Source organism: Pongo pygmaeus, chromosome 7 (assembly GCF_028885625.2).
Source record: "Pongo pygmaeus isolate AG05252 chromosome 7, NHGRI_mPonPyg2-v2.0_pri, whole genome shotgun sequence".
NCBI classification, from domain to species: Eukaryota; Metazoa; Chordata; class Mammalia; order Primates; family Hominidae; genus Pongo; species Pongo pygmaeus.
Window position 1 is genome coordinate 7,842,246 of NC_072380.2, and position 21,711 is coordinate 7,863,956.

The following is a 21,711-nucleotide window of genomic DNA, read 5'->3' on the forward strand; positions in this document are numbered from 1 at the left end:
CGGGTGAATCATTTGAGGTCAGGAGTTCAAGACCAGCCTGGCCAACAAGGTGAAACCCCATCTCTACTAAAAATACAAAAATTAGCCAGGCGGTAGTGGTGCGTGCCTGTAATCCCAGCTCCGGGGAAGGCTGAGGCAGGAGAATCACTTAAGCCTGGGAGGCGGAGGTTTGGTGAGCTGAGATCGTACCAGTGCACTCCAATGTGGGTGATGATTGTTTAACCACCACCAAAATGGGTTCTGAGTCCAAATATTAATATGAAGGACATTGGTGACATTGCCTCAAAAAAATTAATGGATACTGAAAAGTACAAAAAGGGAGAGAAGTCACGTCAAATCTCACGACCTCAAGAAATAAACCTACTTAATATTAAGTGAACAGCATTCTTCGCTATGCACAAAGATGGCTAGAGACATGAACAGACACTTCTGATCACACAAAATGAGATCTTAAAAACAAGAAGTAGCAAACTGAATGCTGTGTAAATTTATCAGAAGAAAAAGAAATGGAAGTGAAACTGAAGGAACTGGTCAACTCAGATAAACGTAGTTTTTTTCTTACCGAAAATCAGTTTCTAGAACATCTAAGAAATCAAAGATGATGAAAAACATTAAGATGATTTATATATATGTAGAAGTCTTTACAGTTGATTGACCATCTCATGAAAAATTTGTACAGTCACTGCAAATAAAGGCATTGCAAAATCTTTACTCCTTTTGCTTTTTGCCAGAACTGACATTGGGCTTTGCAGTCTCTTGACTTCATTCTGCCCTTGCATTCCCTTTGCTGTTTTCTTGAGGTCGCCGTCTTCTCATGCCAGCCGTGTCTTGCAAGTCTATGTTTGAGTTCATTTTTCTTTGCATAATTCAAAGAACCCGATAGCATGCCAAAGCCCATTGTTTAACCACCACCAAAATGGGTTCTGAGTCCAAGTATTAATATGAAGATGACATCCACTGTGGTCTTGTACATTTTGTTGCCTTCCCGGGGTGAAGGACATTGGTGACCATTTGTTTCCTCTGGAGCGGTCCATTTGTCATGAAATTCCTGATCCAGATAGTTACTGTGTCATTCATCATGCTGGTTGATCCTCAGGTAGTTAGGGAGGAAAATAAACAAGAAGTTATATATTTAAAACCACGTTTCAATTTTAGAGCTGATTAATTGACTTAATAAAGGGCATTACCACTCCTATTTCCTGCAGTCCCTCCCTTTACCCCTGGAAATTAGTTATTTTTAGGTTGTTTTATGTTGTTAAGGTTGACCACCTTTTCATTCTGTTCTGCAATCATAGTCCTATTTTTAAATGGATTCACCTCTCATCACTAGCCTTTTGTCATGGTCATTCAATTCACAAGCTGCTTGTTTTTTAATTTCTTGGCTGACTAAATTTTATTATGAAGTATTTTTTTTTTAAAGAGCTCAGAAATACTGTATTCTGTAAGTTCTTGAACATGTGATAGTGTCTTTTGCCTATTTTGATTGGGCAATAATTTAGCTGGCTATAAAATTCTTGGATTATACTCTATTTCCCTTAGAAATTATAGGAACCCATCTACTGACTTATTTCATGGTGCTATCTTTTTTTTTTTTTTTTTGAGTTGGAGTCTTGCTGTGTCACCCAGGCTTGAGTGCAGTGGTGTGATCTTGGCTCACTGCAAGTTCTGCCTCCCGGGTTCACAACACTCTCCTACCTCAGCCTCCCAAGTAGCTGGGACTACAGACACCCACCTCCATGCCTGGCTAACTTTTTTGTACTTTTAGTAGAGACAGGGTTTCACCGTGTTAGCCAGAATGGTCTCGATCTCCTGACCTCATGATCCACCGGCTTTAGCCTCCCAAAGTGCTGGGATTAGAGGTGTGAGCCACCGTATGAGCCCAGCCTCATTGTGCTTTCTACTAACCCCCTTTCCCTGGCCTCTTCCATCTTCTCTTCTTCTCTCCCAGTAGTTTCTTCATGAAGAGGCCATGTGCTATATTCCATGAGATATTTCACACTCAAAGAAGACTGCTTTTATACTCTTTTGATAATTTGTCTGGGAATCACTGTCTTGATTTATAAGGGAGTTTGTAATAAATACAGTAAAAGAGAAACACACAACATAGTTTGAGACATCAGAGAAGGGAAAAAGCAATTCTATTAATATTTGGGGTTGGCAGGGAAGGCTTAGTTAAGAGGTAACATTTGAACTAAGCCTTAAAATAAGGGAAGGATTTGGATATGCAGTAATGGGGAGAGAGTAGAAGCAAGACATGATGGTTGATGTTATCTATCAATTTGACTGGGTTGTGGGGTGCCCAGGTATTTGAATACACATTATTCTGGGTGTGTCTCTGAGGTATTCTGGATGAGGATAACATTTAATTGGTAGACCAAATAAAGCAGATTGTCCTCCCCAATGTGGGTGAGCCTCCTCCAATCCACTGAAGGCCTGAACAAAACAAAAAGGTAGTCACAGAGAATTTGCTGTCTTTACCTGATTATATTTGAGCTGGGACATCAATCTTCTCCTGACTTTAGATGTGGACTCGAGTTGGAACTATATCAATGGCTGTCCTGGGTCTCCAGCTTGCTGGCTGCAGACTCCAGGACTCCTTAGCCTCCATAACAATGTGAGCCATCCCTTACAACTAACCAATCTGTCTCTCTCTATGTGTATAGCTCTACCTCTATCTCTCTGCTCTTTTTCCGGAGAAGCTAGAGTAATGTACAAGGTTATATTAGAGAAGAGGACGACCCAAGGAAAAGCATGGAGGCAGAAAAGTGCAAAGAGGGTTTGGGAAGACTGGCGTCCTGATGGGGAGTTTGGATTTCACTGTGTGTGGCAAGGAGAATCCTTGAAAATATTCAAGAGGTGAAAATTGTATTTGTGGAAGAACACCAGGAGTATGTGAAAAGAAAAACACTCACTCCATTTTAACTCCACTGAAGGGGGCATCAAAGGGATGCACTGGGGACATGGGTTGGAGGGTAGTAGAGGCCATATCCGGAGGATCTTTACTTGTAGGCTGAGTCTAAAGTTATCTTTCTGGGGAGTGGGGGATTACAAACCATTGAGCTCCACACAAGAGATGGTTTTGCTAACAATGGCAGGGCGACGGTGGTGGTGGTGGTGGTGGTGGTGGTGGTGGTGGTAAAGTGGTAGCACGAATTCTAATTGGCCTTCTGCTATTCTAGCCAAGGAAGTTGGGGAGTGGACTTTCAGTAGAATAATACAGATCTGGGAATCAACTGCATGGAGGAGGTAGTTATAGGTGATGAGATGGCTCAGGGACAAAGTTTGGTAGAAGGAGAAAAGATACTAGGCTGGTACAAAAATAATTGCTCTTTTTGCCATTACTTTTAATAGCAAAATCCGTAATTACTTTTGCACCAACCTAATAGGATGCAAACTTCGGAGTCATCTGCACCAGAGGGATTGATGAAGATCAACGAAGTTTGGGAACACAGGAAGGGAGCAGGGAGGGTAATGACTTGAGGGCATAGCAGGGATAATCAAGGTTTTTCTTGTTAGTGTATGGAGACTTAAGCATGATTATATGTTAAATGCCTGGCACATACATGGTGCAAAATATTTATGAGTGAAATGACAAGTGAAGGTGGTGAGTCAGGGGAGTTCCAAGGGAACGGGTGATAAAGGGAGGTCTCAAATGAGGCACAAGTGGAGAAGGTAGCTTGGGAAAGGAGAAGGATGCTTCTCCTTATAAGATGGGAAAGGCAGAGGAAGAGGTTCAAGACACAGTGATCTAGGGGTGAGATGGAAGTGAGTTGAGAGAACTCAACTCTGGGCTCTGAAACCCGTAGGGATGGGTTTGGGGGGCTTTGAGATACAGAAGAGGTTTAAAGTCAATTGTTCTGGCAAATATGGTTTGGAATTTATTTTTGATGCTTAAAAATATTGCTGAACAGAAGTGAAGTCTACCCTAGAGTTGGATGGTGAGATTATTTAGTGGAACTACCAGATCCATGTTGTGATTCTTTCCAGTATCATTCAGCAGCCCTTGGGCAGTTGCAAGGCAAGTGATCAATGGGGTATGGAGACTTTCCAGGTGGGTGTGGTTGAAGGCAGGGAAGAACGAGTTTAGGAGCACATTACAAGAAGAAGGTGACTGTAAGGTCCAGGCTGAGCAGGAAGGTAAAGCAAGAAGGAAACCTGAGGTTGTGAAGAGAAGTTTAGAGAGATGAGGAGGCAGGAGGAGTGAACAGTTGCAGGATGTAGCTAGAGTGGTGATGTTAGATCTTGGGGCCAGAGAGCTTTACAGTGATTATGAAGATCAAAGGGCATTAGAATCAATCCTCAAAGAGCCACTGTTTGATGTTGGGATGTGAGGATGCTGCAGGGGGATGTCTGCACATTGACGGTGAGAACGTGGTCACCCTGGCCCTGCTGGGTCTTTGCTAAGGAGACTGTGCTCTGTTCTTGGAGCCGTTTTCATCACCTGATTAGAGCAGTAGTCCCCAAATGGTGTTCTTTGGACCATCTGTATAAAATGTTCATAGGTCGAGGATAAAATGGAAAAACAGAGAAAATGTCATAGAAATGTGCCCATTGGTGAAAGACCACTAGCTGTCCTTTTGGGAGGATCATTCTTTATTCTAAAAATGTATATATTCTATTCTATTAAAACATTTTTCTATTTGCATTTTTTTCTCTTTTATGAAATGCCACGGGGTAGAAATTTGTAATGTATCCAGTTCTCCTGTCTTCATGCATTGCCCTGTGGTAGGGGAGGGGATGTAGCTAGTACTGGCCAAGAGGCTGGGGTCAGAGGTGCAGTGTGAGACTTCTAGCCTGGAGCATTTAATTCTTAGTACAAGGCTCTCTAGCTTTCTTCTGCCTCTGTTCCCTGGTTGGTGATACTTGAGGTAATGCAACCCCCATTAGCCTTAGTCTTAGGGCAAGTTTGATGGAAAACAGAGCACCCCACACCTCTCTGCAGATGTAGCATGAGTGAGAAAAACAACTTCTGATGTTTGAAGTTACTAAGATTTAGGAGTTGTTTGTTATTGCAGCAAAACCTAACATATTCTGACCAATCATGGTGGAATTTCTGTGTGTGTGTGTGTGTGTGTGTGTGTGTGTGTGTGTGTGTGTGTAACTGGTAGTTTAATAAATTCCTTCTTCCCAAAAAGAAAAAAAATAGCAACCTTATGTTGGTTCACAAATTAAAAATATATTTTTACTGGTTTATAAAATAGAAAAATCTGAGAATCTGTAGCTTAGAGAACTACAGTGTGGGATGTCTGTAAAGACCAGATTATTTTATCAGCTCTTAACACCCTTTCATAGAAGCTTAGCCAAGACTTGGACTATTTCAGTCTTTCCCATTCAACATTCCATGGACTCTTGAAGAGACATTGATAAAACAGTGCAGCCATGAACCACCCTAACTCAATCCTAGTGGCAGAATCCCCCTTTTACTGCAGAATGAGCTTCTTGCTACAGTGATACTTGAACCCCTTAGATATATTCTTTACTAATTATCTTAAAACACGACCAATGCTTTTGCTTTGCTTTCCTCCAAATTAAACACCTTAATCACGAGAACCCAGAGAATTGGATTTAGTGTGACTTATTCCAAGCTGTCACTAAGAACATAATTAGGTTATATTTTTCTCCAGTTCAAATAAAAGAAAATTCACAGTAAAATGCTGATCAATATGTGTAGCTCAGGAGGTAGAGTCTGCTTTGAGTTGCAGAAGTGTTTGTTTGTTTTTTTTTTAGATCTATATTCTTGAGTAAAGAAAAAATCCATCTCTCTTTCCTAGAGGTGAAGACTTTCAGAGCTGGGCTTGGCAACAGCCTGACTATCAGAGGTTGAATTAAACAAATAGGTATCTCCCTGGAGTGAATGGTGCATTTCTCCTGTTTGGGGGACTGTGCTTTTATGATGGAGTTTGCTTTCTGTCTTGGTCTCCAGATGTGTGTACCTGTGGGTGGATGTCTGCATATAAATGGCAGTGTATACCTGTGTGGGTGTGCACAAAATTCCCATGTGAATCTCAACTTTGTGGGGATCTCCAGGTCTTGAGCCCAGCAGATGCCATTTGAAGAAAAATCACTTGAAAATGAGACAGAAAGAATGGAAACCAAATCCTAGCTCTAAAGGCACCAGGCTGATTAAAAAAAAAACCCTGGATTTTCTTTGTTTTGGACTCTACCTGCCTCCAAATGACATTTCTGTTTCCCATGAAATGTTTAGAATGAAAGAGATCCTGAGCAAGAAAGAGCAGATACTGTGTGATTCTGTGTATGTCAGGGTTTCAGCTGTGACGCTGCTGACATTTCGGCTCAGCAATTTCTCTGTTGTATGTGTGGGGGTTCCCTGTGCATTTTAGGATGTTGAGGGGCATCCCTGAATCCCAGGACTCACTGGATGCAGTAACACAACTCCCCCCAAGTAGAGACAACCCCCAGTGTCTCCAGATATGGCCTAATGTCCCTAGGGGGCAAAATAACCCCCATCTGAGAACTGCTGCTCTCATAAAGTACAATGTCATGTGAAATAGATGGAGGCTTTTGGTAGTCAGGGATTAGTAGAGATGGAAGAGACCCCAGGAATATCCTGGAAGGGGCTGTAATATTTTGTTTCTTGAATCGTATGTCGGTAAAATGGAGATGTGTTTTTTTTTGTTTTTGTTTTTTTGTTTGTTTGTTTTTGAGGCAGGATCTTGCTCTGTCACCCAGGCTGGAGCACAGTGGCACCATCATGGCTCACTGCAGCCTCTGCCTCCTGGGCTCAAGCAGTCCTCGCACCTCAGCCCTCCAGAGTAGCTGGAACTACGGGCATGTGCCACCACTGTTGCCTAATTTTTGTATTTATTTATTTTGTGTAGAGAGGGGCTTCTCACTATGTTGCTCAGGCTGGTCTCGACCTCCTGGGCTCAAGCAATCTGCTCACCTCAGCCTCCCAAAGTGCCAGGATGACAGGCATGAGCCACTGCGCCTGGCCAGTGTGTTCAGTTTGTAAGAAAAGTACCGTGTTGACCTCTTCTATGTGCACACTTCTTTAAGTAATAATTCAATAGAGCATTTAGAAAATCGGTCATAATAGGAGTGATTTGTAGAGTGATTGGCATGAAAGCTGATCAACTTAATTTGAACTACTCTGAAATGAGCACCAGGGGCCACCAAGAGTAGCCCTTCAAGGCATCTTAGCCAAGGATAGGAGTGTGTTGTGTACATCTCTGCATAAAGAATTTGCTGATTACATGGAAGGATGAAGCCTCTTTCTGAGGACAGAGGCAGCAAGGCAAGTGGAAGCCCAAAGCATTGAGCTTTCTAAATGGACTTTGCTAAAATCTTGTGGATGACTCATGCTCTTAACATACACCCATGTACATATTGTCCATATAAACATTAATTCTGTAACAAGGTCCACACATAAGGGTTTTTTTTTTTTTTCTTTTGAGACAGTCTTGCTTCATTGCCCAGGCTAGATTACAGTGGCATAATCTTGACTCACTGCAACCTCCGCCTCCTGGGTTCAAGCAATGCTTGTGCCTCAGCCCCCTGAGTAGCTGGGACTACAGGTGCATACCACCATGCCTGGCTAATTTTTGTATTTTTAGTGGAGACAGGGTTTCACCATGTTGGCCAGGCTGGTCTCAAACTCCTGGCCTCAAGTGATCTGCCCACCTCAGCCTCCTAAAGTGCTGGGATTACAGGTGTGAGCCACTGCGCCTGGGCCCCCACATAAGGTTTGAGTTGAGATAGAGAATCTCTGGCAGGACTGAGGAATTTGGCCACAGTCTCTGGGAAGTATGCACAATTTCTGGAATCTTCTCTACTTCCAGAGTTCCCACTTTCTATCTGTCTCCTATTTATTCACCAAACTTGTATGGAACCACAGTGTGTCTAGAACTTGCCAGGTGTGGAGGATAAAAAGATGACTGAGGTCGGACAAGGTGACTCATTCCTGTAATCCCAGCACTTTGGGAGGCCAAGACAGGCGGATCACTTGAGGTCAGGAATTTGAGCACAGCCTGGCCAACATGATGAAACATCTCTACTAAAAATACAAAAATTAACCCGGCATGGTGGCACGCACATGTAGTCCCAGCTACTTGTGAAGCTGAGGCAGGAGAATCGCTTGAACCCAGGAGGCAGATGTTGCAGTGAGCTGAGATCACACCGCTGCATTCCAGCCTGGGAGACAGATCGAGATTCCATGTCAAAAAAAAAAAGATGACTGAGATACAGACTCCATCCGAGTTGACTCTAACACAAAGTTGGTAAGAGCCCAAGGTCTGGCTGGGCAAGCACCTTGATCGGCTTCATCCTGCAGCCTCTACTAGAATGAAGAACACTTTTTTCTTTACCCATGAAAATGTTTTGTGCTTCATACCTACAAGTGCAATTTGTGTTAATTCTGCAAAATTTGCCGTATAACTATGCCCCTGTATTCTTAGCATTTTTCTTTTGAGAGATTTTTCAGCACATCATCTTTGGACTATGTGGAATTGGAAATTTACTTAGAGTCAACAACAAGTACAGGAAAGTGAGTTCTTAGTCAAGATTTAGGTTTTCAAAGACAGTGGATAAAATAAAAAAATCTAGTACAGTCAAGATTATACGTGCAACTCCCCTCATCATTCATAAAGTTTAGCAGTCAGTCTTGCCGTGGCTCTCCAAGTCCAATCCACATTTCTTCTGCTACGAGTGGAGCAGAGGGGGATTTTTTTTTGAGCAACTGATGAAGTCATTTAGAGACCGTTTGCATTAGGAGGCCTGTGTACTAAAGACCAATCAATGTGTCCTCATGGCAGCATTTCTTCCTCTCTCCCTCTTCGTTCTTGCCAAGTACCCATAGTATTTTTTTTTTTTTTTTTGAGATGAAGTCTTGCTCTGTCACCCAAGCTGGAGTGCAGTGGCACAATCTTGGCTCACTGCAACCTCTGCCTCCCAGGTTCAAATTACTCTCCTGCCTCAGCCTCCCGAGTAGCTGGGATTATAGGCACCTGCACCCAGGCCTGGCTAATTTTTGTATTTTTTTATTAGAGACAGGGTTTCACCATGTTAGCCAGGATAGTCTCGAAATCCTCACCTTGTGATCTGCCCACATCGGCCTCCCAAAGTGATGCGATTATAGGCTTGAGCCACAGCGCCCGGTCTCTTTGCATTATATTTTTAAATCAGGTAGTGTGAGGCTTCTAGCTTTGTTCTTTTTGCTCAGTATTGCTTTGGCAATTTGGGGTCTTCTGTGGTTCCATGTGAATTTCAGGGTTTTTTTTTCCTGTTTCTGTGAAGAATATATTTGATAGGGATCATACTGAATCTCTAGATTGCTTCGGGTAGTATGGTCATTTTAACAGTATTAGTTATTCAAACCCATGAACATGAGATGCCTTTCCATTTGTTTGTGTCTTTCTCAATTTATTTTATCAGTGTTTTGTGGTTTTCATTGTAGAGGTTTTTTGGGTTTTTTTCCCCCCATCCTTGGTTAAGTTTATTCCTAGGTATTTTATTTCTGTAGCTATTTTAAATAGAATTTCTTCCTTGATTTCTATTTTAGCTGGTTTGTTACTGGTATATAGAAACATTACTGATTTTTGTCTGTTGGTTTTGTGTCCTGAAGCTTTACTGAATTATACATCCGTTTTTTAATTTATTTTTTATTTTTTATTTTTTATTTTTTGAGATAGAGTCTCACTCTGTTGCCCAGGCTGGAGTGCAATGGTGCAATCTTGGCTCACTGCAACCTCCACCTCTCGGGTTCAAGGGATTCTCCTGCTTCAACCTCCCAAGTAGCTGGGATTACAGGCACCTACCACCATGCCTGGCTAATTGTATTTTTAGTAGAGACAGGGTTTCACCTTGTTGGCCTGGCTGGTCTCAAACACCCAACCTCATGTGATCCACCCACCTTGTCCTCCAAAAGTGGTGGGATTACAGGCATGAGCTACCACGCCCAGCCTAATTTATCCATTTTAAGAGTTTTTTGGTGGAGTCTTTAGGTTTTTCTGTTTACAAGTATAAGATTATGTCATCTGCAAAGTGAGACAATTTGACTTCCTCTTGTCCATTTTGGATGCCTTTTATTTCTTTATCTTGTCTGATTACTCTGGCTTGGATGTCCCATACTGTGTTGAATAAGAGTAGTGAAAGTGGGCATCCTTGTCTTGTTCCAGTTCTTAGAGGAAAGGCTTTTCAATTTTTCCCAGTGAGTAGGATGTTAGCTGTAGATTTGTCATATATGCCTTTTCTTATGTTGAAGTGTTCCTTCTATACATAATTTGTTGAGAGTTTTCATCATGAAGGAATGGTAAGATTTACTGAGGGATTTTTCTGCATCTGCTGAGATGATCAGATAGTTTTTGCCATTCATCTTGTTGATGTGATGTATCACATGTATTGATTTGTGTATGTTGAGCCATCTTTGCATTGCTGGGATAAATCCCTCTTAATCATGGTATATTATCTTTTTCATTCATCATTAGATTTAGCTTGGTAGTATTATGCTGAGAATTTTTCCAACTATGTTCATTAGGAATATTGGCCTGTAGTTTCCTCTTTTTGTTGTGACCTTGTCTTGATTGTATATCAGGGTAATGCTGGCCTTATACAATGAGTTAGGAAGAATTCCCCCCTCTTCAATTTTTGGGAATAGTTTGAGAAGAATTGGTGTTCGTTTTTCTTTATAAATTTGGTAGAAATCAGCATAAAACTCTAGTCTAGGGCCTTTCTCTTTTGGGAGACTTTTTGTTACTGATTCAAATCTGCTATTCATTTTGGGTCAGTTCAGGTTTTCTGTTTCTTCCTAGTTCAATCTTTGTAGGCTGTGTATGTCTGGGAATTTATCCCTTTCCTCTAGGTTTTCCAATTTGTTAGCATATGGTTGTTCATAGTAGCCTCTAATGATCCTTTTTATTTCTTTGGTAACAGTTGTAATGTCTCCTTTTTCATTTCTGATTGTATTTATTTGGATCTCCTTTTTTTTTTTTTTTGGTTAGCCTCACTAGTGGTTTATCAATTTTGCTTAACTTTTCAAAAAACCAACTTTTATCTTGTTGATTCTTTGCATTTCTTTTTTATCCCTGTTGCATTTGTTTCTGCTATGTTATTTATTTTTTCTTTCTACTAATTTTGTGTTTGGTTTGTTCTTGCTTTCTGAGTTCCTTGAGGTGCATCATTAGGTTGTTTATTTGAAATGTTTCTACTTTTTTGGTGTAGGAATTTATTGCTATAAACTTTCTTCTTAGTACTGCTTTTGCTGTATCCCATAGGTTTTGCAAGATGTGTTTCCATTTTCTGTTTAAAAAACATTTTTGAGGTCCATCTTAATTTCTTCATTGACCCAATGATCATTCAATAGCATGTTTAATGTCCATGTATTTGTACAGTTTCCAAATTTCTTCTTCTTATTGATTTTAAGTTTTATTCCATTGTGGTCTGAGAAGATACTTGATATGATTTTAATTTTTAAAATTTTGTTGAGCCTTGTTCTGTGTCCTAACATATGGTCTATCCTGGAGAATGTTCCATGTGTTGATGAGATGATTGCATATTCTGCTGCTGCTGGATGAAATATTCTGAAAATATCTGTTAGGTCCATTTGGTCTAAAGTGCAGCTTAAATCTAATGTTTCTTTCTTGATTTTATGTCTAGATGAACTGTCCAATGCTGAGAGTAGGATATTGAAGTTCTCAACTATCATTGTATTGGACTCTATCTCTCCCTGTAGATTTAATAATATTTGCTATGTGTGTCTGGATGAGCTTGTGTTGGTTGCATGCATATTTAGAATTGTTATACTTTGTTGTGAATTGATCCCTTTATTACCATATAATGACCTTCTTACAGTTTTTTGCTTAAAGTCTGTTTTATCTGATGTAAGTTTAGCTACTCCTGATTACTTTTGATTTCTGTTTGTGTGGTATATCTTTTTCAATCCCTTCACTTTCAGTCTGTGTGTGTGTCTTTAAAAGTGAAGTCAGTTTCTTGTAGACGTTGTTGGGTCATTTTTTATCCATTAAGCCTGTCTCTATCTTTTAGGCAGGTAATTTAACCCATATTCGAAGTTATTATTGATAGGTGAGGACTTATTCCTGTCATTTTATTCATTGTTTTCTGGTTATTTTCTATATCCTTTTGATATGGTTTGGCTGTGTCCCCACTCAGATCTCATCTTGAATTCCCATGTGTTGTGGGAGGGACCCAGTGGGAAATAGTTGAATCATGGAGGCAGGTATTTCCCATGCTATTCTTTTGATAGTGAGTAAGTCTCATGAGATCTGATGGTTTTAGAAGAAGGAGTTTCCCTGCTCAAGCTCTCTCTTTGCCTGCTGCCATCCCTGTAAGATGTGACTTGTCTCTCCTTGACTTCTGCAATGATTTTGAAGCCTCCCCAGAAATGTAGAACTGTAAGACCATTAGACCTCTTTCTTTTGTAAATTTCCCAGTCTTGAATGTGTCTTTTTCAGCTGTGTGAAAACAGACCAATACAGTAAATTGGTACCAGAAGTGGGGTGTTGCTAAAAGATAGCTGAATATGTGGAAGTGACTTTGGAACTGGGAAACAGGCAGAGGTTGGAACAGTTTGGAGGGCTCAGAAGGAGACAGGAAAATGTGGGAAAATTTGGAAGAGATTTCCCAGAGACTTGCACAAAATGCTGATGGTTATATGGACAATAAAGTCTAGGCTTAGGTTGTCTCAGATGGAAATGAGGAACTTGTTGGGAACTGGCACAATGGTGACTCCTGTTATGTTTTAGTAAAGAGACTCGTGGCTTTTTGCCCCTGCTGTAGAGATTTGTGGAATTTTGAACTTGAGATCATTTAGGGTATCTGGTAGAAGAAATTTCTAAGCAACAAAGCATTCAAGAGATGACTTGGGTGCTGTTAAAGGCCCTCAGTTTTACAAAGGAAGCAGAGCATGAAAGTTTGGAAAATTCACAGCCTGACAATGCAATAGAAAAGAAAATCCCATTTTCTCAAGAAATATTCGATCTGGCTGCAGAAGTTTAAGTAACAAGGAGTCAAATGTGAATCCCCAAGACAATGGGGAAAATGTCTCCAGGGCATGTCACAGGTCTTCATGGCAGCCTCTCCCATCAAAGGCCCAGAGGCCTAGGAAGAAAAGATGGTTTTGTGGGCTGGACCCAGGGCCCTTCTGCTGTGAGCAGCCAAGGGTCCCTGAGTCCTAGTCACTCCAGCTGCAGCTAAAAGGAACCAAGGTACAACGTGGGCTGTAGCTTCAGAGGTTGCAAGCCCCAAGCCTTAGCAGCTTCCACATAGTGTTGAGCCTATAGGTGCACAGAAGTCAAAAATTGAGGTTTGGGAACTGCTGCCTAGATTTCAGAAGATGTATTGAAATGCCTCGATGTCCAGGCAGGAGTTTGCTGCAGGGGCAGGGCACTCATGGAGAACCTCTACTAGGGCAGTGTGGAAGGGAAATGTGGGGTCGGGAACCCCCATACAGAGTCCCTACTGCAGCGCCAACTAGTGGAGCTGTGAGAAGAGGGCCACCATCCTCCAGACCCCAGAATGGTGGATTCACTGACAGCTTGCACTGTGTGCCTGGAAAACCTGCAGACACTCAATGCCAGCCAATGAAAGGAGCCAGGAGGGGGGTTATACCCTACAAAGCCACAGGAGTGGAGCTGTGGCCTTTTTTCTCCCAAGGCCACGGGAGCCCACCACTTATATCAGCATGACCTTCATGTGAGACATGGAGTCAAAGGAGATCATTTTGAAGCTTTGAGATTTGACTGTCCCACTGGATTTTGGGCTTGCATGGGGCCTGCAGCCCCTTTGTTTTGGCAATTTTCTGCCATTTGGAATGACTGTGTTTACCTAATGCCTATACCCCCATTGTATCTAGGAAGTAACTAACTTGTTTTTGATTTTACATGCTCATAGACAGAAGGGATTTACCTTGTCTCACATGAGACTTTGGACTGTGGACTTTTGAGTTAATGCTGAACTTAGTTAAGACTTTGGGGGACTGTTGGGAAGGCATGATTGGTTTTGAAATGTGAGGATATGAGATTTGGGAAGGGACAGGGGCAGAATGATATGGTTTGGTTATGTCCCCACCCAAATCTCATCTTGAATTCCCATATGTTGTGGGAGGGACCTGGTGGGAAGTAATTGAGTCATGGGGGTGGGTCTTTCCCATGCTGTTCTCATGATAGTGAATACGTCTCACAGGGTCTGATGGTTTTAAAAAGGGTAGTTTCTCTGCAGAAGTTCTCTCTTTGCCTGCTGCCATCCATGTGTGACATGACTTGCTTCTTCTTGCCTTCCAACGTGATTGTGAGGCTTCCTCAGCTATGTGGAAGTGTAAGTCCATTAAACCTCTTTCTTTTGTAAATTGCCCAGTCTCAGTCAAGTATGTCTTTATCAGCAGTGTGAAAACAGACTAATACAACTTTGTTCCTTTTTTCTCTCATTATTTATGGTTGCAGTTTGGTGGTTTTCTTTAGTGGTGATGTTTGAATCTTTTCTTCTTTGTGTGTCTGCGCTACCATGAGTTTTATACTTTCATGTATTTTCATGATGGTAGATATTGTTCTTTTGCTTCCCAGTGTAGGACTCCCTTAAGCATTTCTTGTAGGACCACAACAAACAAGACACAAACAAACAGTCTTTTGCTTATCTGGGAAATACTTTTTTCTCTTTTATTTTTATTTTATTTTTTTAGCAATGGAGTCTCACTCTCTCACCCAGGCTGGAGTACAGTGGCATGATCATAGCTCACTGCAGCCTCGAACTCCTGGGCTCAAATGAACCTCCTGCCTCAGCCTTCTGAGTCTCTGGAATTGCAGATGTGAGCCACTGTACCAGGCTCCTTCATGTGTGAAGGATAGCTTTGCTGGGTATAGTATTTTTGGATTTTTTTTTTTTTTTTTTTTTTTTTACTTGTAGTATACATCCCGTTTTCTCCTAGCCTGTAAGGTTTCTGCTGAGAAATCCCCTGTTAGCCTGATGGAGATTCTCTTATAAGTGGCTTGATGCTTTTCTCTTGCTATTTTTAGCATTTTCTCCTTCTCTTTTGACAATTTTACCATAATGTGCCTTGGAGAAGACCTTTTTGAGTTGTATTAATTTGGTAATCTTTGAGCTTCCTGTATTTGGAAGCTTTCAGGAAGTTTTCGGTTATTATTTCATTAAATAGGTTTTCTATGCCTTTATCCATCTCACCTCAATCCAGAACTCCCAGAATTTCAGTTTTTGGTCACCTATGTGTCCCATAGGTGAAACAAGGCAATGAAGGCTTGAAACAAGCTTCATAAAAAAAGAATGAAACAAGGCTACATGAAACAAGGCTATGTCATGTAGCCTTGTTTCATTCTTTTTTCTTTCTTTTTGTCTGACTGGATTATCTTAAAAGACTAGTCTTCAGGTTCAGAAATTCTTTGTTTTGCTTGATCTAGTCTATTGTTAAAGCTGTCAATTATCTTTTGTATTTCTTTCAATGATTTATTCTCTTCCAGGATTTGTGTTTGGTTCTTTGTTATGCTGTCTCTCTCTGTTGAATCTCTCATTCAGATCATGAATTGTTTTCCTGATTTTTTTGTATTCATTATCTGTGTTCTCTTGTATCTCCCTGAGTTTCTTTAATAACATTATTCTGCATGTTTTTCAGGCATTTCACAGATTTTCTTTTCATTGGAATCTGTTGCTGGAGAATTGTTGTGTTTCTTTGGAGATGTCATGTTTCCTTTTTCATATTTCTTGCATCGTTATGTGACTATCTGTGCCTCTGACATAACAGTCATTTCTTTCAATTATATGGATTGGCTTTTATATTGGAAAGACCTTTTCTTATAGCTGTATCTACAATGTTCATTGGATATCACACTTTGGCTTTGATTCTGGGTGGGTACAGTGGTATATTCTGCATATGATTCCTTCAGCTGTAATTGGCATGAGTGGTATCTGTGAGTCAATCAGTGGCTTAGACTGCAGTGGGTTTTTTTTGTTTTTTTTTTTTCTGTGTGTGTGTGGTTGTTGAGATGGAGTCTAGCTCTGTCACCAGGCTGGAGTGCAGTGACACAATCACAGTTCACTTCAACCTCTGCTTCCCAGGTTCAAGCAATTCTCCTGCCTCAGCCTCCTGAGTAGCTGGGACTATAGGCATGTGCAACCATGCCCAGCTAATTTTTGTATTTTTAGTAGAGACGAGGTTTCACTATGTTGGTCAGGCTGGTCTTGAACTCCTGACTTCATGATCTACCTGCCTCGGCCTCTCAAAGTGCTGTGATTACAGGCATGAGCCACCATGCCTGGCCAGACTGCAGTTGTTATTAGAGGCTGTGGTGAGGCTTTACTGAGGATGGGGATGCCAGAAAGTCTTGTCCTTCAGCATCAGTGGTTGTGGTGGTGGACCAGGTGTGTCAATACTAAGGACCATGGGCAGTGTATGTGGGCACTGATGATAGCCTCTCTGTGTGGACCAATCCCTGGGCCTCCAGGTGGCTTCTTTGGTTGCTGGCAGTGGCAGCACTGGGCCAGGTGGCCAGGTGCACCACTGGGCTCCTGGGTGGTGTGTGTGGCAGTCTGATCTCTAGTTCTCCAGGTGATGTGTGCAGGTTCTGGTGGTGGGTAGGCAGGCGTTTCCTCAGGCCTCTCAGTAGTAAGTGTGAACACTAGCCCTGGAGGCAGGATGAGTCAATCTGCAGGCCCCCAGATGGTACATTCAGGCACCAGCATACTCCTACGCATTTCTAGAAGAAAGTATTTTTCAGAAAACCTGAGCATATGTCCTATTAATACAACTTACCCTCATCAGCTCTGCATGAGAAGAAGGGGGAATTCCCTCAGTAGAACAGTCAGAATAGAATCACAGACTTGTTTTGAGTCAGTCACTGGTAAGGGGGGGTAGGCTAAAATGATGAGCTCAGAATCTAAACCTTGGACTAGGGAATGGCAAACTTTTTCCATAAAAAGGCAAACGGTAATATTTTAGGCTGTTGGTCTACATAACCTCTGTTGCAGTGACGCAGTGGTGCCATTGTAGCCTAAAAGCATATGTAGACAATGCATAAATCAATGGACCTGTTTTTATTCCAATAAAACTTAATTTATACAAACAGTCAGAGGGCCAAATTTGGCCCTTGGTCTATAGTTTGCCAACCCTGTTTAGAAGAGTCACAATTTATTCCCTGGGGCTGGGCCAATTTTTCTTAAAAAAAAAAAAAAAAAAGAAAGCAACCCACTGTTAGAATAAAATAGGCTTTCTATTTAAAAAGAAGAAGAGGCTGGGTGTGGTGGCTCATGCCTATAATCCTAGCCCTTTGGGAGGATGAGGCAGGAGGACTGCTTGAGGTCAGGAGCTTGAAACCAACGTGGGCAATATAGTGAGACACTGTCCTGCAAAGAATATAAAAATTAACCAGGCATCCTGGCACATGTCTGTAGTCTTAGCTACATAGGAGGCTGAAGGGGAAGATCACATGAGCCCAGGATTTTGAGGTTACAGTGAGCTCTGACTGTACCACTTGTATTCTACCCTAGGCAAAGAGGGAGACCCCAAAAACAAACAAACAAAAAAAACAGAAACAAAAGTTGGTTGGGGCACGTTGGAGAAGAAAATATTTCTGAATTTCTGGGTAGGTAACTGGTAGTGTCAGGCCAAACTAGCCCAACAGTCTTATTAATTATAAATAAAGGCAACTAGCAGATCTCCATCTAGCTATTAAAAATTGGTTAAATTCTACATAGATAAAGGACGGTGACCATTTTATCAGTTAGTTGTCGTCAAAAAATGTTGCATAACAAATCACTCCAAATCTCAGTGGCTTAATACAACAATCGTTTATTTTCATGGATGTATGGGTCAGCTGAGGATTGGTTAATCTGACATGAGCATGTCTGGGAAGCTTGACTTTGCTGTTGGTGTCTCTTACCTTCTGATGGAAGCAGTAGTCTGGCCTGGGCTTGTTCTCATGGTGATAGCAGGAGTGAGCGAGCACAAATGAATGCACACTTTCCAAGTTTTTGGTCATGCAGATTAAAATTCCAGTGGCCAAAGCTAGACACATGACTAAACCCAACATTAGGGGCTGGAGAAATATACTCCGATTCTTCAGTGGGAGGAACTGCAGAGACAAATGGCAGAATCTTGGATACAGGGAGGACATGGATCCATTAATATACCTTCATCAACCGCAACCCTCTAACCTCCAATACAATTAAATAAGTATTTGTTGAATGCACTTGTGCCTGAAGGCTTCTGGCTGCAGCCCAGGCAATGGGGGCCTGACTGGGGAGGGACCATAGCAGGAACTCGATGTCCTGCATGTCTGCATGTAATTGTGTATGGCCGACTCCACATTGGTCATGGCTGACTTGCTTTGTCCTGGGTCCCCAAGGGGCAACGATTGGCTGATTTTATTTCTGAACAATTTTGACTAAGTTGTTTTCAGGAGCCCAGGAAGCAAATCAATTGTAGATTTGAATTTTGCAGGGGTCAGAATTGATGAATATATATATATAGTCTTTTACATGCTGATAATTATTTCCATACCACAAAGAAGGCCAGCTATTAGGAGGCTGCTGTTAAATTCCTTTGCCCTGTGAACTCATGAGCTGTGTCTATGTGGGGGGCACTCACTTGTTACAGCTGTTTCCCTTCATAATAACATCAGCCAACATTCTAAATAAATGCAGGAAATTAAATAGTCTTCCCCAGACAGGTACTTTGCCCTTCTAAAGTGAATTACACATTGTAAAATAAAACACAGTCACATTAAAAAAACAAAAGGTCTTTGTGTCAGATTGGTCTGGCTTCAGCAAAGACAATATTTTCCTCCAGAGTAGAAGATCCTTGTAATCCACGGTATTGCATGTGGCAGCCCCACATCTTGTTTCCTTTTCTTTTTTGTTTTTAACTAAAGAGTTGACAATTTTATTTTCACATTTCCCAATACAAATGAAAACTGCATCTTTTTGGTCCCACTTCTCCCCTCCAAAACTATTCTCTTTGATAGGGCAAGGGGGCAAGTCTTCATTATGCTGTTAAGAAAAGCCAGCATCACAGCGGCATGATCTCCTGGTGAAGGGAGCAGGTAAATATAAAACTCATACAGGCTGGGCGCATGACTCACGCCTGTAATCCCAGCACTTTTGAGGCTGAGGCAAGCGGGTCACGAGGTCAGGAGATTGAGACCATCCCGGCTAACATGGTGAAACCCTGTCTCTACTAAAATAAAAAAAAAAAATTAGCCAGGCATGGTGCGCACGCCTGTAGTCCCAGCTACTCAGGAGGCTGAGGCAGGGGAATCACTTGAACCCAGGAATTGGAGGTTTCAGTGAGCTGAGATCGTGCCACTGCCCTCCAGCCTGGGCAACAGAGGAAGACTCTGTCTCAAAAACAAAACAAAACAAAAAAACACAACAATAACAACAACAAAAAACAACACTGATGTAATGAGGCCTCCACTCTATCCTTATCTGTCTCGTCGAGTCATTCTGGGCTGACTGGGCACCATCATGAGACGGGCAGGAAGTCTCTTCATTGGGCACCCAGGCATCATGGGCATGTGGCCTCCCATTGGCGGCCTCATTCCAGGAGCAGGTCCCACTGGCGTCATCCCAGGAGAAGGAGGGCCTATCATTGGCATCAAGGGAAGGTCCCCCATATGGCATGCTACCATCATACTGAGATGTATGAGAAGTGTCAACTACACATTAGATTGTGAAGCGTTAATATAAAAAGACAGCAAAGTATTTTGTTAATGTTAAAATATTTTGTACATGTAGACCTGGTATTTTGGATAGATTTGTTTAAATCTGTGATATTATTCCAATTACCTTCACTTCTTTTGTTTTACCTTTTAAAATGCGGTTATTACAAAATGCAAAAGTAAATATGTGGCTGGCATCATATTTCATCACATTTAGTGTAGACCCTGAGGGTCTAGGGGATTTGTGAGCCTTAAGTTGAGGGTGACCCAGGTCAGCGTGAATTGCTCTGAAAGAGAAGCAAAGGGCATAAAGAGAACGTATAAATGGAGAGAGGGAGCTCAGTCTCACTTGGTGAGGAAAGGCATTCTTTCTTACCCAGTCTGGCACTTCTTCAAAAGCTTAAATGCAGAGTTCTATGACCCAGCACTTCCACTCCAGTTTATGAAAGAAATGAAAATATATGTCCGTGCAGAAACTTGCACACAAATGCTCATAGCAGCATTTTCATAATAGCGCCAAAGTGCAAACAACACAAATGCTTGTCTACTGATGAGTGGAGAAATAGAACATGGTTTGACCATGCAATGGATTATTATTCAGTCATCAAAAGGAATGAAGTACTAACACATGCTACAACATGGATGAATCATGAGAATATTATGCTAAGTGGAAGAAACCAGTCAAAAAAGGTCACATAAGATTTCATTTATATGAAATGTCCAGAACACACAAATCTATGAAGACAGAAACCGTGTCTCTACTAAAAATACAAAATTAGATGGGCGTGGTGGCACATGCCTGTAATCCCAGCTACTCAGGAGGCAGGAGAATTGCTTGAACCCGTGAGGTGGAGGTTGCTGTGAGCCGAGATTGTACCACTGCACTCCAGCCTGTGACAGAGACTCTATCTCAAAAAAGTAGATTGTCACGGCTTAGTGGGAAGAGGAAGTGGCAGGTACCTGCTAATGGATACAGGATTTCTTCTTGGGGTGATGAAAATGTTTAAAATTGATAATGGTGGTTGCCGAGCTCTGTGAATGCACTGAAACCATTGATTTGTTCACTTTAAATGGGCAAATCATATGGTACCTGAATTATATTTTAATAGTTACATTAAAAAGGTAAAATCTTCCTTGAAGAGATGACACTTCAGGAGAGGCCTAGGGCGTGGGATGAGTTCGCTAGGTGGAGAAATGACGAACAGCATTTCGGGGTGAGGAACAACATAGTGAAGTCCCTGAGGTTGATGGGCATACAGCAGATTTAAGGGACTTTTTTTTTTGAGGCAGACTTTCACTCTTGACGCCCAGGCTGGAGTGGAGTTGTGTGATCTTGGCTCACTGCAACCTCTGCCTCCTGAGTTCAAGCGATTTTCCTGCCTCAGTCTCCGGAGTAGCTGGGATTACAGGTGCCCTCCACCACACCTGGCTAATTTTTGGATATTTAGTAGAGATAAGGTTTCACCATGTTGACCAGGCTGGTCTCGAACTCCTGATCTCACGTGATCCACCCGCCTCAGCATCCCAAAGTACTGGGATTACAGGTGTGAGCCACTGTGCTCAGCCAGATTTAAGGGACTTTCTAGAAGTTTGTATGGCTGAAGCCAGCAGGGCAAGCGAGAGAATCGGGAAACGAGGCTGGAGAAAGAGAGGGGCTAGGTCATGGAGGGTCTCACATTAGGGTGTGGAAACTTCACACGAGTGGTCCCACCTTGAGCATCCCACGTAACTACTCTGTGTCCCAGCTTCCCTACTGGTGAAATCAAGGGCTAATGTAGGGATGGACTGAGATAGTGTGTGCTCAGTAAAGGTGAGCTTTTATCATTGTTTTTGCTTGTTTGCTTGTTGTTTTCAGATGGAGTCTCACTCTGTCTCCCGGGCTGGAGTACAGTGGCGCTATCTCGGCTCACTGCAACCTCCGCCTCCCGGGTTCACGCCATTCTCCTGCCTCAGCCTCCGGAGTAGCTGGGACTACAGGCGCCCGCCACCACGCCTGGCTAATTTTTTAATATTTTTAGTAGAGACGGGGTTTCACCGTGTTAGCGAGAATTGTCTGGATCTCCTATCGTCGTGATCC

At 42.0% G+C, this 21,711-nt stretch overlaps 1 pseudogene; it reads right to left on the reverse strand.

Moving 5' to 3' along the window:
* Positions 1–466: 466 nt before the first annotated feature.
* Positions 467–18,033, reverse strand: LOC129043229 (small ribosomal subunit protein eS24-like; annotated as a pseudogene).
* Positions 18,034–21,711: the final 3,678 nt, after the last annotated feature.